The sequence below is a fragment of the Balaenoptera borealis genome, assembly GCF_965194805.1.
Source record: "Balaenoptera borealis genome assembly, chromosome: 19".
NCBI classification, from domain to species: domain Eukaryota; kingdom Metazoa; phylum Chordata; class Mammalia; order Artiodactyla; family Balaenopteridae; genus Balaenoptera; species Balaenoptera borealis.
Genome location: NC_138878.1, coordinates 30408742 through 30424745, shown reverse-complemented (window position 1 = coordinate 30424745; position 16004 = coordinate 30408742). Strand labels below are relative to the sequence as shown.

The following is a 16004-nucleotide window of genomic DNA, read 5'->3' as shown; positions in this document are numbered from 1 at the left end:
ATGAAAATAATAATCCCTTCTTCTGTAGCCAACACAGCTCCCAGTCTGGTACACATACATGGTGAGGGTAAGGTAAATTATACCAAAGTCACAGAACTGGTGAGCCCAATATGAGAAATAACAGTGCCACTCCAACAGTCTTCAGATTAAAAAAATTACTTGCTGCTTAATTAATATGATAAATATAATTAAAATATATCTGTTCCTTTTGTCTCAACATGTGTTCCTACGTGTGTGTGTGTATATATACACATATATACATAATATATGGATTTAATGAATGTAATACTATAAAAAGAAGTTGCTGGCTAGGCATTACTTTTTTTTTTTTTTTTAACGCATTGTTTACTTTGTTTATTTATTTATTTTTTTGGCTGTGTTGGGTCTTCGTTTCTGTGCGAGGGCTTTCTCTAGTTGCGGCAAGCGGGGGCCACTCTTCATCGCGGTGCGCGGGCCTCTCACCATCGCGGCCTCTCTTGTTGCGGAGCACAGGCTCCAGACGCGCAGGCTCAGTAATTGTGGCTCACGGGCCCAGTTGCTCCGCGGCATGTGGGATCGTCCCAGACCAGGGCTCGAACCCGTGTCCTCTGCATTGGCAGGCAGATTCTCAACCACTGCGCCACCAGGGAAGCCCTAGGCATTACTTTTTAAAAAACAGCTTTATTGAAATAGTATCTACTTACCATAAAATTCACACTTGCAGTGGTATTTAGTATATCCACAGAGTTGTACAAACATCACCACAATCTAATTTTAGAACATTTTCATTACCCCCGCATAAGTACCTATTATCAGTCACTCTCCATTCTTCGTCCCCTTCCCTCCAACCCAGTCCTAGGCAACCGCTAATCCACTTTCTGTCTCTCTAGATTTGCTTATTCTGGACATTTCATATAAATGGAATCATATATGTGGCCTTTTGTATCTGGCTTTTATCATTCTACATAATGTTTTCAAGGTTATTCCATGTTGTAGCATGTAGCAGTACTCAATCCTTTTTTTTTTTTTATATTTATTTATTTATTTAGGCTGCGCCGGGTCTTAGTTGCGGCACGTGGGATCTTCGTTGTAGCATGCAGGATCTTTAGTTGTGGCATGCGGACTCTTAAGTTGTAGCATGCATGCAGGATCTAGTTCCCCCACCAAGGATCGAACCCAGGCCTCCTGCATTGGGAGCACGGAGTCTTACCCACTGGACCATCAGGGAAGTCTCCTCAAACCTTTTTATGGCTGAATAATTGTCCTTTGTATGGATATAACACTTTTGTTCATCCATTTGTCAGTTGATGGATATTTGGGTTGTTTCCACTTTGGGGCTATTATGAATAATGGTGCTATGAACATTTATGTGTAAGTTATTGTGTGGACATATGTTTTCATTTCTTTGGGGTTTCTGGGTCATGTAATAACTATGTTTAACTTTTTGAAGAACTGTTTACCAAAGTGGCTGCACCATTTTACATTCCCACCAGCAATGTATGAGGGTTCTAACTTCTCCATGTCCTCATCAACACTTGTTATTGCCTGTCTTTTTTATTATAGCCGTCCTAATGGATGTGAAGTGGTATTTCATTGTGGTTTTGATTTGCATTTCTTTAATAACTAATGATTATTAGAGTGCATTTTATTGTGTGCATATTGACCATTATATATCTTCATCGGAGAAATGTCTATTCAAAAATACTTTGCCCATTTTAAAATTGGATTTTTAAAAAATTGTTGAGTTGTAAGAGCTCTTTATACATCTGGATACTATACCCTTATCAGATGTATGATTTGCAAATATTTTCTGTCATTCTGTAGGTGTTTTTCTTTGCACTTCCTTAATGGTGTTCTTTGAAGCACAAAGGTTTTCTATTTTGATATTCAATTTATTTTTTTCTTTAGTTGCTTGTGCAAAAGTTTTTAATTTTAATGAAGTCCAATTTATATTTTCTTTTGTTGCTTATGCTTTTGGTATCATATATAAGAAACCATTGCCTAACCCAAGTTCCTGAAGATTTACTCCTTTGTGTTCTTCTTAGAGTTTTAGAGTTTTACCTCTTACATTTAGCTCTATCATCCCTTTCCATTTATTTTTTGTATTTGGTGTGAGGTAGGGATCCAACTTCATTCTCTAGCATTTGAATATACAGTTTTCTTTCTCAATTTAAATGTCTTGGCACCCTTGTTGAAAATCAATTGACTATAAATGTAAAGGTTTATTTCTGGACGCTCAGTTCTATTCCATTGATCTATATGTCTATCCTTGTGCTAGTACCACACTGTCCAATTACTGTAGTGTTGTAGTAAGTTTTGAAATCAGGAAGTGTGAGTCTTCCAACTTTCTTCTTTTTCAAGGTTGTTTTGACTATTCTGTGGGCATCACTTCTGTAGGTCTCACTGAAGTAGGGTCTAATCCTAGTTTTGCAGTTTTAGGATCTTGATTGTATCAGTTTTTCCCCAAAGTGAACAGTACCAGAGCATTGGTTCATACCCCTCAAACTTGCAAGAAAATGCCAAGTTTGATATACCATATACATTTTGAGATATTCCTTTTTTGGTAACCTCAACCAAAATGCCTATACAGGGAACTCCCCCTTACAAGGTGCCAAATTAGTTGATAAAAGTTTGCTTGATAAACATGGAATTGGGGGCTTCCCTGGTGGCACAGTGGTTAAGAATCCGCCTGCCAATGCAGGGGACAAGGGTTTGAGCCCTGGTCCGGGAAGATCCCACATGCCGCGGAGCAACTAAGCCCGTGTGCCACAACTACTGAGCCTGCACTCTAGAGCCCGCGAGCCACAACTACTGAGCCCACATGCCACAACTACTGAAGCCCGCATGCCTAGAGCCCGTGCTGCGCAACGAGAAGCCACCTCAATGAGAAGCCTGCGCACCGCCATGAAGAGTAGCCCCTGCTCGCTGCAACTAGAGAAAGCCCGAGCGCAGCAACGAAGACCCAACGTAGCCAAAAATAAATAAATAAAATAAATTAATTTAAAAAAAAAAAACAAAAAACAAACATGGAATTGGAAACTGAGGCTGAGGGAGGGATATAGTATAATGGTTAAGAGTTACAGGCTTTAGGGCCAGTCAGTTCTAAGTTTGAATCCTATCTCTGCCACTCAATGATTGTGTAACCAGGGCAAGATTTTGAACTCTCTCCATCTGTAAAATGGGGGAAATAATCCCTTTCTCATAGAGTCGCTGTGAAGGTAAAATAAAATAACAAATATGCAATACTATAACAAAGTTGGAAGTTGCTGGCTTCCTTGGCTAAACCCTTATAAACCCTTACACAGTACTTGGGACTAGTTAGATTTCAGTAAATGTACCTATTGGAGACACTTGTAGAATGCTTCATTCGGGTTGTGAAGAAAGGCTCTCTGACATAGCACAGGCTTCCTAGTGACCTGAAACATTGTGTCTACAGATATGGGGGTCTTTTTGGTTTGAAAGACTTTGGGTAGGAATGGACCCAATTTTACTCTAGAGTGGGACAGAGGATCCTGGAGAGAGCATTGCTACCACCTGGTTCTGGACATTCCATTGCCTGATGGAACTAGTAGGCCAGTGTTGCTAGATTTTGATGTTGATGATATTGATTCTTATTAATTCAAATTGCAAAGAGTAGTGTTTACTGATGTAGCCTCTAAATTCTGGGATTTAGAGCCATCCTTTGCAATGGTTTTTCCAGAGTGCACATATCCAAAAAACCTCAGTTACCAAGAATACTACTAAGATTTCAGAAGTAAGCAAAAACTCGTCATTGAGCAAAATAGATGTCAAAAAATCTATTTTGTCCCCATGTGCTTGGGGACTTCCCTGGTAGTCCAGTGGTTAATACTCTGCGCTCCCAACACAGGGGGCCCAGGTTTGATCCCTGGTCAGGGAACTATATCCCGCATGCCGCAACTAAAGATCCCACATGTTGCAACGAAGATCCTTAATGTGGCAAAGAAGATCCCGCATGGCGCAGCTAAGACTGGTGCAGCCAAATAAGTAAATAAATAAATATTTTAAAAAACCAAAAAAACGGGCTTCCCTGGTGGTGCAGTGGTTAAGAATCCGCCTGCCAATGCAGGGGACACGGGTTCAAGCCCTGGTCTGGGAAGATCCCACATGCTGCGGAGCAACTAAGCCCGTGCGCCACAACTACTGAGCCTGCGCTTTAGAGCCCATGAGCCACAACTACTGAGCCTGTGTGCCACAACTACTGAGCCCATGTGCCTAGAGCCCGTGCTCTGCGAGAAGAGAAGCCACTGCAATGAGAAGCCCGCACACCACAACAAAGAGTAGCCCCTGCTCGCCGCTACTAGAGAAAGCCCGTGTGCAGCAACAAAGACCCAACGCAGCCAAAATTAATTAATTAATTAAAAACAAAAACCAAAAAAACCTCATGTGCTTAACTCACAGGAGAACCCCACAGAAAATCTTTACTCAAATCTTGAAAGTCTAAACTAATAGAAGTTTATCTGTGTCTAGGTTCATAGTACAATAGAAGCATTAAAAACAAAAAACAAAAAAACGGAAAGAAGGTTGTTAGGTAGGACAATGGAGAAGTGTCAGCCCAGTGGTGATAAAGGAGACAAAACAAACAAACGTAAATTTAATCATAAAAACAGCATTCTAGAGGTCATTATTATAGGGACAAATCTACATAATTTTGAGGGCATTCATTGGTCATAATAAACTGCAATAGTGTTGATAATTATAATTATGCTCCTTAATCACCAAACTTTATTTTTTCAAAGGGCTGTATTCAAGAAAACATGAGTTTTCTTGGGGAGAAAAGTTCTGTCAAGTAGGTAAAGTTGATAAATGAGATGTTACTGGCCTTAGATTTGACTCAACAGGTTGGATTTGCAAACTAAAGTGGTATTCAAATAAGTAGTGTAGCGAGCTCAGAGATGAACTGTTTCCGTGCATTCTTATCCTGGTGTGTAGTTGTTATTAAGTATCCTTGAGGGGAATCGAAACTGTAATTGTAACTTCTCTCTCAGCAGGGTTTTCTCCCAACCCTTTCAGTATCTCAGCTAAATAGAGTTGTGTTGCTCTACTCTGGAGAGACTTCGTGGGGAGTATAAAGAATGAAATGACTTGGCAACGAGCACTCTGTATACCGCGGCCATTCCATTCTGGTCAGGCATAAACAAGCACAGTGACATTGCTCTATGCTTCTTTGTGAAGACAGAAAGTCAAGAGATTTCTGTCAACTGTAAAGTGAATGTTAGATCTCACCCTCCTAGGATTTGAAACGGTAAACAGTTCCGGACAAACATAAGGTAGGCTGGCTGAAGTTCTAACGTTCCATTATTTTGTCTTCTCTCATTCTAATATGGATGCTGAAGTTTTAGTCAGGTGTTAAAGCCAGCTCAGGGCCTGAAAGAGAGACCGGTAGAATTTTAGAATCGGAAGGCTTTTAGAAAAATGTGTCCAGCCTCTTCATTTCACAGAAGGGAAAACCGAGGCCTTGGGACACGTTATGATTTAATGTAGGTCACTCAGTTAATTAGCGACAGTGCGAGAGGGAACCCAGGTGTCCCCACGCCTTCTTAGGCCGTGGTTTTTTATACGGCCCCTACTCCTGGACCAGCGTCACCTTCTCCCCCGCCCTTTTTTTTTTGGCGGGGGCGGGGGGTCTTTCTTTCCGTTCATAGCAGTGCAATTTAGAACGTGGGCCTGACCATGGAGATGACTAGGTGTGTCAGCCCCAGCTCTCCACCACTGGAGGTGCGTACTCTCTCTAGATTAGGACTTGGGGCTGGATCTCTCCTCAGCCTGGTGCCTTTTCCGCGGCAGGTGCTTACTTAGCACCTGGACTGAATCGCTGCATCATCGCGGCGACACTCTCCTTGCTCCCGATTTTACAGCACAGGCGTGTGCCACCGCAGTCTCAGAGCGAAGTGAGAACGAGGGTCCAAGACTACGGCCGTGTCAAGAGGGAGGCTCTAGAAACTCTCGCGGTTCCTCGGCGGTCCCGGGCTGGCGGGGAGATGCCCAGCGTGTGAGTGACCTCGGCGCCGACCCCGCCACCGGTCAGCTCGCGGCTAGGGCGTGCCTGCCGGGCCTGACGTGGCGGCCGGGCAGCGGGGAGGGGAGAGGCCGCCGCGAGGGCGCGGCCTGACGTGGCGGCCGCGGCGGGGCGGCGACGGGAGCCCGGGCCACTGCACTGCCCCGCGCTCCGGCCAGAGGGCGCCCGGCCCCAACACTTCCCCGCCCCGAGGCCGCCCAGGGCTCTCGGAGTAACCGCACCGGCGATTGGGTCGGCGGCGCGGCGGGGCCATGTTGGAGCCGGGCGGCGACCCCGCCTCCCGCCGCCCTCCACCCCAGGTCAGGCCGGGCCGTGAGGGAAGGGGAGCGGCAAAGGGGATCCTCCCTCCTCGGTCGCCCGACGCGGCGGGAGCAGCGGCGGGAGCTGCCGCCGTCTCCACCGCCCCTCCGAGCCCGGGCCAATCAGCGGCGCGGGCACAAGTATGCAAATGACGCGCCGGTGCTGCCGGAGTGCCGCTCGCAGGGGCTGGTGGGGTCGCGCTGGGGGAGTGAACTGGGCCAATCAGGCGGGTGCGTGGCGGCGCGGGGGAGGCGGTGCCCCTTCACTCCTCCCTCCTCTCCCTCCCGGCCCCGCGCTGACAGGGGGGCCTGGCCGCGCCGCCGGTAAGTGCCGCCGCCGCCCGTCGCTGCCACCCGCCGCCCCAGGCGTGGGGAGGAAGCCTGGGGGCGCCGCTGGGCAGTGGCCGCTGCTCAACTGGTGGGGAGAGGCGGGGGCGGGTTCTGTCAGCCGGGTGGTCGCCTGAGGCTGCCCCCGCCCGGCCAGCCGCGCGTGTCAGTCTCGGTCGAAGCGGGGGGCGACGGGGGCGCCTCAGTCATGGCGAAGCGCGAGAACCCGTGAGCGGCGGTGAGTACGTGCCGCCGCCGCCGCTCCGCCGAGGTGGGGGGGTCGGGGCAGGCCGGGCCGCGTCGCCGCCGCCGAGGTGAGGGGCCGGCCCCCGGGGGCGGGCGGGCGAGAGCGCGGGGAGGCCGGGGAGGGGCCGCTGCCCGCACGTGCGGCCCAGCCCGCCCGCGGCCAGCCCCGCTCCTGTCATGGCTGCGGGCTGCTGCCCCCGCCCCCCAGCACGCAGACCCCGGGGTCCGGACCCGGCCGCAGCGCCTGTTGCGTCGGATGGAGGTGAGGGCAGGGCGGGCAGGGCGGGCAGGGCGTGGGTAGGCAGGGCCCCCCTTCCCTGCCCCGTGTGAGGTCGGGGCCTCCCCGTCCGCTCGGTTCCCTCCCGAGGGTCGGGCTTCCCTCCATCCTGCAGCCTCTTCCTCCGCCCGCCTGCTTTCTCGCCTCCGTGACTCATGACAAGGCGTCCCGCGCGAGTGCTGGGTGCCCTCGAGCCCTGGACGCCCTCGGCGCTTTTCCAGGCCTAGGCGTCCGGGTTACGACCGCGCTGCCTCTCTGTGATCCTCCGTCCCGAGGGCCTCTCCACGTCTGCAGCAGGGCCCGGACCCCGGATCCCACCAGCGCCTGTGTGTGTCGGGCCTCCGCCGTGACTGCTGTTTTCTTGGGATCTGGGTGTGGGACGTGATGGGTGGTTCCAGGGCTCTCTTCGCGGACATCCATCCCAAAGCCAAGCACAACCCAGAAAGCCTGGGTGTCTGACTGGCCTGTCGCAGTCGCCAGCTCAGAGTGGTTTCTGTTTGTTCCTTTTTTGGTTTTGTTTTGCCTTTGTGGGGTTTTTTTTGTTTTATTTTGTTTTGTTTTTAAGGAAAATAAAACTTTTCAGAACAAAGTAGACAAGAATTTGTTTTTTAATTGTGATATTTACAGTGTTGCTTTCTTGAAAGACTGGGATTTGACGCTTTTGTGACTTTTATCCGTTTTTGTGAAATACTCATAAGTACCTCAGAGTCCCCGCCCCACGTTAAATAAAGTTTATTTTCCTTAATGCAGTCATTATCGCAGTTTAATTTCTCAGTTTTGCATTCCACTTTTCAGCTTTTCCTTTTCTCTGATTTCAGTCTCACCACTTTTACTTAAGTAGCTATGATCTTGAAAAGGAAAGAGGGCTTGTTTTGTAATGTTACTCTACCTAAACTCTGTGTATAATTGTACAGGTACTTAGAACCATTAGGTCTACAAACACTTGAATATACAGAAGGCGAACTTAAGGGGGGGATTCCACTTTACAGAGGGAGGGTTGTGCTGTGTTTGTTTTTGGTGTTTTTGTTTTTGCAATGCAAAAGGATGAACATAGTCTTTCTTTTCTGTTTGATTTACAGTACTTGAACTTAAATGTGCCTTTTTGCTAATAGGTAGCACAGAGCCTTCCATATGATTGATATTTGATAAATATTTACTAAATGAAAAATATCTGTTGCTCCAAGCAAGTAAAACCATGTATCTTCCAAGACTTTTCTGTTTACGCTTCCATTGCCTTAGCACTTCACATTAAATCGTTATAGTGTACTACAAAGTATTGGCAGGTCTCACTCCTTGGGGAATTTACCATAAATGCAGATCATATAATATAGACATAAAATGATCTGAGAAAAAGCAAAGTAGTTGCCTCCCAGTTTTGCTTCTGGTATCTCTGTCATCCTTGAACAGTTTTAGGAGAGTGGGTAATTGAGAGTTAAAAAACAAAAACGTTGTGATTGATTAACTAGGAGAAGATGATGTCCTAAGGACATAGGAAATAGCATTAGGAAGAAAACATTGTGCTGGAGTAACCAGTAAAGCCTTCTTGACTTGGAAGGAGTGCTGATTGGAGAGAATCAGGACTTTGTCACTTTACTAGCTATATCGATGTAGTCAACTTTCTTAAATTCTGTGAACCTTAGTTTTCTCCAGTTTGACAATTCTGTGATTCTAAGTATCGTGAGATCCTCCTCTGAAATGCAAAAATTATACTTGGATTTAAGTGTTAGAAAAAGCAGAGATTTTGAAAGAAATGGTGGTATATTGGTATTTCAGGTAAGTTGGCCTTAACCGGAAAACATTTTTAGAATAACCTCAAGTAGGCAAGCATGAATAAAGATAAGCAGTGTTGTCAATGGAAAAAGCCCATGACAAGATAAGATTAATGAAATCATAGCATTTTCAATTTGGAAGTATCTCTAGAAACTTTTAACTCCAAACCCCTTATCTAATATAACTGAATGCCTTCCATAAGGCATTGAACTAGACCTTGATAATTTACCTATGGAAACAAGATAGAACTGAAGGGGAGGGGCTTGTGTAAATTTAGGAGGCAGGAACTGAAGTAGCATTACAGATTTAGAAGTAAAATCTATTGAAGCGTCTATCAATAGTAAAATAAAAATGTTGGTACATATGAATATTTTAGATTTTCTGAAGAGTTAGATCATTGAAATAAATGTAGAACAAAAAAAGTCAACTACTTCGACAGTAGTTGAAATAGTAGATCTACTGGGGAAATTTCATCAGGTGTCAGTATAGTGAATAAAGAACATAGTGATAAGAATATGGAAACTTGGTCAGAGTGAAAATGAGTTATGAAAACTATGAGAGTGTGTTGTCATAAATGTTTGAAAATCTTTAAAAGCCAAAGATTAGAATTAGAAGGGATTTATGGAGACTGAGGTAGAACGATTTTATTGTAAGCTTTCAAATGTTTTGTAGATGTTGTGGTCTTAACATGATTAACATGTTTTAACAAAATACAGATTTCTTACATGATGAGAGATTTAGTTTTTTTACACTTACCTACTTTGTAAATATAAGTTGCCACATTCCAGTTCTATAATTGTCTTCTAACACTTTGTCTCTCTTAACTCCTTATTTGGGCTTCACTCCCCATACATTCTACCTCTCCAAATTTTACCAGTCTGAATACTCAGGTCAAATTCCACCTTGTGAATAAAATCATCTCTTATCATTGTAGCCCTTAAGGATCTCTGCTTCCCATGAAATCATAGCATTATTTGTCTCACTTATTTGACATCGAGTACAATTTCCTGGCATTCCTTCTATTGTATTGCCTTTGAGTTTGCAGGAACACTTTTTGCTCCTCTCTTTTGGTAACAGTTGGAAAGTTGATCAAGTGACGATGGGAGACCCAGAGGAGGGGAAGCCACTTCGAGCTGTAATTTGTTTCCTGGATTCTAGGTCATGCGCATCCATTCATTCATCCATTAAGCAGATTTATTAAGAGATCCTTTTACTTATTAATTTATTTTATGTAATGTAATCCCTGTCTTTGTAGAATCTACAGCCTAATAGTGGAAACACATAATGAACAAGCAAATAAACGTAAAATTACAATTTGGGGTGAATTCAGTAAGGGAAAAGAGTGCTATGAGAGAAAAATGGGGAGGGTTTTAGTTTGTATGGTCAGAGAAGGCCTCTCAGGTGGTGATATTTAAGTCAAGACATAAAGAATAAGAAACCAGGCAGGAAAAGAGTTTCCTAGAATGGGAAAAATACGTATGAAGGCAGGAGAGAGGTTAATATGTTGGAAGAAATGAAAGAAGTTCAGGATGGCAAGAGCATAATAATGGAGGGAAACCGTGCAAGATAAAATGAGAGAGGCAGAGAGCAGATCATGCAGGGCCTTGCAGGACGTGTTAAAGACTTCTGTGTTTTACTAAGGACAGTGCAGTCATTGAAGATTTTGAAGCAGAGGAGTAATATACTTTAAATTTTTAAAACATCATTTTGGCTGAGAATGGATTGGAGAAAGGCAAGGGTAAAAGCAAAGACATTATGCTACTATAGTTGTTGAGGTAAGACATGATGATAACTGGAACTAGGGTAGCAGCTGTAGAGATGAAGGAATGGAAAAGGTGATATATGTGTATATGTATATATAAAGTTTGATTTGATAGAGACAGGAGATGGGAATGGTGGCGGAGTTGACAACTGCATGATGAATTGGATGTAAATGAAAGGTGTCAAAAATGACCTCCATGGACTTCCCTGGGGGCGCGGTGGTTAAGAATTCGTCCACCTGCCAATGCAGGGGACACGGGTTCGAGCCCTGGTCCGGGAAGATCCCACATGCCGCGGAGCAACTAAACCCGTGCGCCACAACTAGCGAGCCTGCACTCTAGAGCGCGAGAGCCACAACTACTGACCCCGCGTGCCTAGAGCCCGTGCTTCGCAACAAGAGAAGCCACAGCAATGAGAAGCCTGTGCACCACGACGAAGAGTAGCCCCTGCTCGCTGCAACTAGAGAAAGCCGGTGCACAGCAACGAAGACCCAACGCAGCCAAAATAAAATATAAATTAATTAATTAATTAATAAAAAAAAAAAGATCTCCATGTTCCTGGCTTGAGGAATTAGATAGATGATGGTGAGATGTACTGAGAAGAAGATAGGGGGAGAAAAAGGATTGGTGAGAAATCAAGTTTTGAACACTATCCATAGACAAGTGCTTCAGAAGGTGAGGACTGGTTTTATCTGAGTGCTGGCTGCCTCAGTGAGGATAGCTTTAGCTATGTGTGTGACAGCACACTAAGACGTATTCATAGTATGTGTTTTTAGCATTTTTTTCTATTTAAAAATATTTATTTATTTATTTATTTTTGGCTGCCTTGGGTCTTCGTTGCTGCACGCAGGCTTTCTCTAGTTGCAGGGAGCGGGGGCTATTCTTTGTTGTGGTGCCCGGGCTTCTCATTGCGGTGGTTTCTCTTGTTGCGGAGCACAGGCTCTAGGCTCGCGCACTCTAGAGCGCAGGCTCGGTAGTTGTGGCGCACGGGTTTAGTTGCTCCGCGGCATGTGGGATCTTCCCGGACCAGGGCTCGAGCCCGTGTCCCCTGCATTGGCAGGCGGATTCTTAACCACTGCGCCACCAGGGAAGTCCCCATAGTATGTGTTTTGAGAGGAAGGACTAGGCTTCCTATTTATGTTAGAAAAATTGGTAACTGTAATGATCTTACTTTTTAACAATGTACTTCAGTTTTTGAAAGTTTATTTGTGAATATCTTAATATAGATTATATTAAATATGAAGGTTTGAGAAAGAAATGAAAACGTAGTATTAGATGGGTTTATGTATTACTTGGGTGATGGTGCGGAATAGAAAAGTCTTGTAGTTTTGATATTCTCAGGAAATTAGCAATCTGAAAGTTACTAGCTTGTAGGCAGTCTGATATTAAATGTATCATTTTAAATGAGACTTCTGGTGCTTATGAGTAAAAATTATAGCTTATGTCATCAGTAGCTATTATTTATCAGATAGCTGTAGATATTGATGTTTCTGTTGTAATTTGGCATAATTAAATGTAGTTAGCTAAATGAATATCTAAGGGTTTTTTGTGTGTTTTTTTTGGTTATGCTTTAGAACTTTTTTAACCAGTAATTTTAGACACTGTTATTGCTACAGACGGACGTGGTTTGAAATTTGGGGGTAAAGAAAGATTATCTTTTTTGGCCATTGGTTATTTCAGTTTAGTTTACCTGAGTAAGCAGCAGCCTTGTAAAGCATATTAAATTTTATCCTAGAGGAATTCCTGGCAGTCCAGTGCTTAGGATTCCATGCTTTCACTGCCAAAGGCCTGGGTTCAGTCCCTGGTTGGGGAACTAAGATCCCACAAGCCATGTGGCCAAAGGAAAATAAAAATGAATATTGGAAATCAGTGGTTATTCTTCTGAAAGATAACTGCTAATATATCTTGTTAGTTCTTTTATAAGAAGGAAAAAATGGTGAGGACAATGATTAGGTTTCATATATTTTGCATAAGATTTGTTTTATCTTAAAATTTTGTGCTTTACTACAGTTTGAGTAAATTAAAATTTTTTTTTCCCATAGAATTAGCTGACTTGAATTCAATATATTTCTCTCTATATTTTCTTAGTTATCTTTGAAAGAGTTGCAGTAATTTTATGGGGGCAGAAACTAAAGTACAAGAGGTTAACAAGCAAATGGGTATTTGGAAAATGGAGGCCGTGGATAATTTATTTTCAATATTTGTCTTTGAATAGAAGGATAGAAGAAACAAGATGATTTCATTTGTACATTTACATTTTTGTTGAGGTAGGAGAGATCTGCTGATGCCTAAAGTTAGAAGGAAAGCAGGCAATTGCAGGGGGTGATTAAAGATCCTCGAGAGAGGTGGAATGTGTGGGTGTAAGTCCCTCTGAAAGGCTAGATGGAATGGTAGGTATTAAGAGGTGAAAGATTTATCTTTGGGGAAGAGTCATGCTTCCTCTTCCGAAAATAGTATTTATAGAAGAAAAAAGGGATAGATGCAAAGACAGATACATGGCTTCTGTAAAGATGATTGGTGACTTTCAACTGGGAAACCTCAGAAGTCTAAGAGGCAGAATTGTTTTGGGGTGAGAATGGGGAAGTTAGGATTGAAGAATTGAGGAGAGAAAACAAATAACTGCAAAGACATAGCCTAGAAGCATAGGAAAATGAATTTAAACATTAAACAAAAGCAAGGACCACATTGAAGATAAAGGTTTGGTGCCAGGCATATAGTAAATATTATAAATATTACAAATATTCAGAAACATTGAATTGGACTGAGGCAAGGAGGTAAAATTACAGTGGTGATGTTAATAAACTATGCTGGGTTGAGTGAGTGAAAAAGGACACAAGGGTATTGAAGGTGATGAGAGGACAGCATTGGAGATAATTAGTGAAAGAGTCTGAGGAGGTCTAGAAAAGCCTAACAGCCATGGGAAGGTTTGAATGAATATAGGTTGTTGGGAAGTCAGAAAAGAGATGACAGGTATGAGAGGGAAAGCTGCATTTATTAAGCACTTACTATGTTTTAGGAACTTTGTATTTCTAAACTCTGCAACAACCTTGCAAGTTAGTGATAATCAACCTGGGTCTCAGTTTTTAGTGTATTTCAAACTTTGGAAAATTCTTCATTTAAATCAGTTTCCTGTTTTTAATGTTAATAGTATACACACGCACTCTCTTAATTTGGTTATGAGTATGATTGATGTTCAGGACCACTTCAGTTAAACAACTTGACCTGACTCAGTAGCAACTAGGAAACTTATAATCTATCTTCAATATCAGCCCCAAATTAGTTATTCCCAGTTAGCTTGTACCAAGAGTAGAGATGAGATTGTATTTTTAAAGATTTCCCTTTCTGTGAGATGCAAAGCAAAACTAAATTAAGTATGAATGCCAACAAAGTAAGTATCAATAATTGAATTTAGTAAGTGGCGATGTACAGACTGAGATGTTAATATGAGCATCAGTTGAGTGCTATTAGATTAGTGGTTTCAGTTCTTTTAAACCAAGGAATGCTTTGTTTTTAAAAAATGCTACTTGACAGCTCAATCTGTAAAATAAAAGAATATGTGGGGTGAAATCTTTTATAGGGGAAGAAATGGGGGAAGGGGTGGTCTAAAGCCCTTTCTTTCTTTGGCTAAGGATTACCCAACAATCTAGGGAGCACAGTTTGAAAACAGTATTTACGCAGTACTTTATATGGGTTATTTACTACAGTTCTATGAGATCAGTACTATTACAATCCCCATTTTGCAGATGAAGAAACTGAGTTTCAAAATGATTGACTTGCCTAAGATTACATAGCTAACACGTGATAAAGGTTACCAGTCTCTTTTCAGAGCCCTTACTTTTAACCGCTGTGCTATAGGGTCCCTTGTAGAATAACTTATCAATGAAAGCAAAATTCTTTGAGGGATAACTAGGAATTAAGCTTCAGTTGGATCACTGAGACATTGTCGTGTGTGTGTGTGTGTGTGTGTGTGTGTGTGTGTAGGGTAAATATATATAGCCTAAAATGTACTGTCTTAACCATTTTTAAGTGCAGTTCAGTGGAGGCATACTTCAAGTCATAAAAATATGGTACATTGTTGCTTAAAAGAATGCTTTTGAATCTCAATTTTTGGCGTAACTATTAAGGATTGAGAGGTTTTGTTTTGTTTTACGTTATGACATTGAATTCTTGAAAACATTTGGGTATTTACTATGTGCCAGGAATTATACTAGTAGATGTTAGGGATAAAGATGAATAAGAACCATTCTCTGCACTCCTCTTGTTTAGTAGGGAAGACAGACAAGTAGACCAAGAATGATAATATATAGTATGTAAAGTGTGGAATACAAAAAATGAATGCTTGGGACTTCCCTGGTGGTCCAGTGGTTAAGACTCTGCACTTCCAGTGCAGGGGACACGGGTTCGACCCCTGGTTGGGGAACTAAGGTCCCACATGCCGCATGGCATGGCCGAAAAATAAAAAAATAAATTAATGAATGCTTAACCTTTCCAGAGGGCCGGAGTGTGTGTGTGTGTGTGTGTGTACGTACTGGCTTCCTAGAGATGGTAGAACTTGAATTTAATATCAGAAGCATTAAAGAGAGGAACAGGGGTGGTGGGAAGTGATATTATAGGTGAAGAGAACTTCCTGTATGTATGAATGGAGACGTGAGAAAGTTTGATGAATTCAAGCAACATTTCAATGTGGTTAAGGCATGGATTGCCTGTGGGGGAATCGAAGCAAAAATGGGTGGAGAGGCATTGATATCTTTAGTAGGGGAACAAAATGAGCAAGCATATATATTGGGAGGGCAAAGATGAGTTTTGGCATATTGATGATACTGTTAGTTAGTATAAATATTTTTTAAATGAGTTGGAAACTAAGTACAATCAGATATAACAGGCTCTTAGTAACTTTTCTGCAAGCCAATGTAGAATCTTGATATATGTTCTTAGTTCTACAGGTCAGTGAGAGGGAAATATATATTTATTGAGCACTTACTATATTTTAGACTTTATTCTTCTGAACTGTGTAACAACTCTGCAATGTAGATGGTCAGGTGAGGAAAAAGAATTTAAAAGAACTGCTGAAGGTTATACAGCTTAGAGATGGCAGAATTTGAACTCACGCCTGAGCTCCTTCAACTATGCCATGGCTGATTGCTATTTGCCAGATATTTTTCTTATTGACTAGTGATCTAATTTATTTTATAATTAATCAGCTGGATGGATACCTTATGCAGTTAGATTAATCTGAAACATACCAAGAAAACATAAAACAGAGATAAGGATGGGATTTAATAGAGTTCTATTCACAAATGTTAATAGAG

The 16004-nt window shown here is 42.8% G+C and overlaps 1 protein-coding gene across 6 annotated transcripts in view; it reads left to right on the top strand.

Moving 5' to 3' along the window:
- The window catches only part of CHD9 (chromodomain helicase DNA binding protein 9), a 244413-nt gene that overhangs the window by 44292 nt on the left and 184117 nt on the right, over positions 1-16004 (top strand). For 2 of the 6 annotated variants that reach the window (XM_082366600.1, XM_082366585.1), the window contains exon 1: positions 6490-6639. The exons of 3 other annotated variants lie outside the window; for them this stretch is intronic. The gene's annotated coding sequence lies outside the window, so the exon portion shown is untranslated. One more of the 6 variants, XM_082366597.1, reaches the window with a different exon arrangement.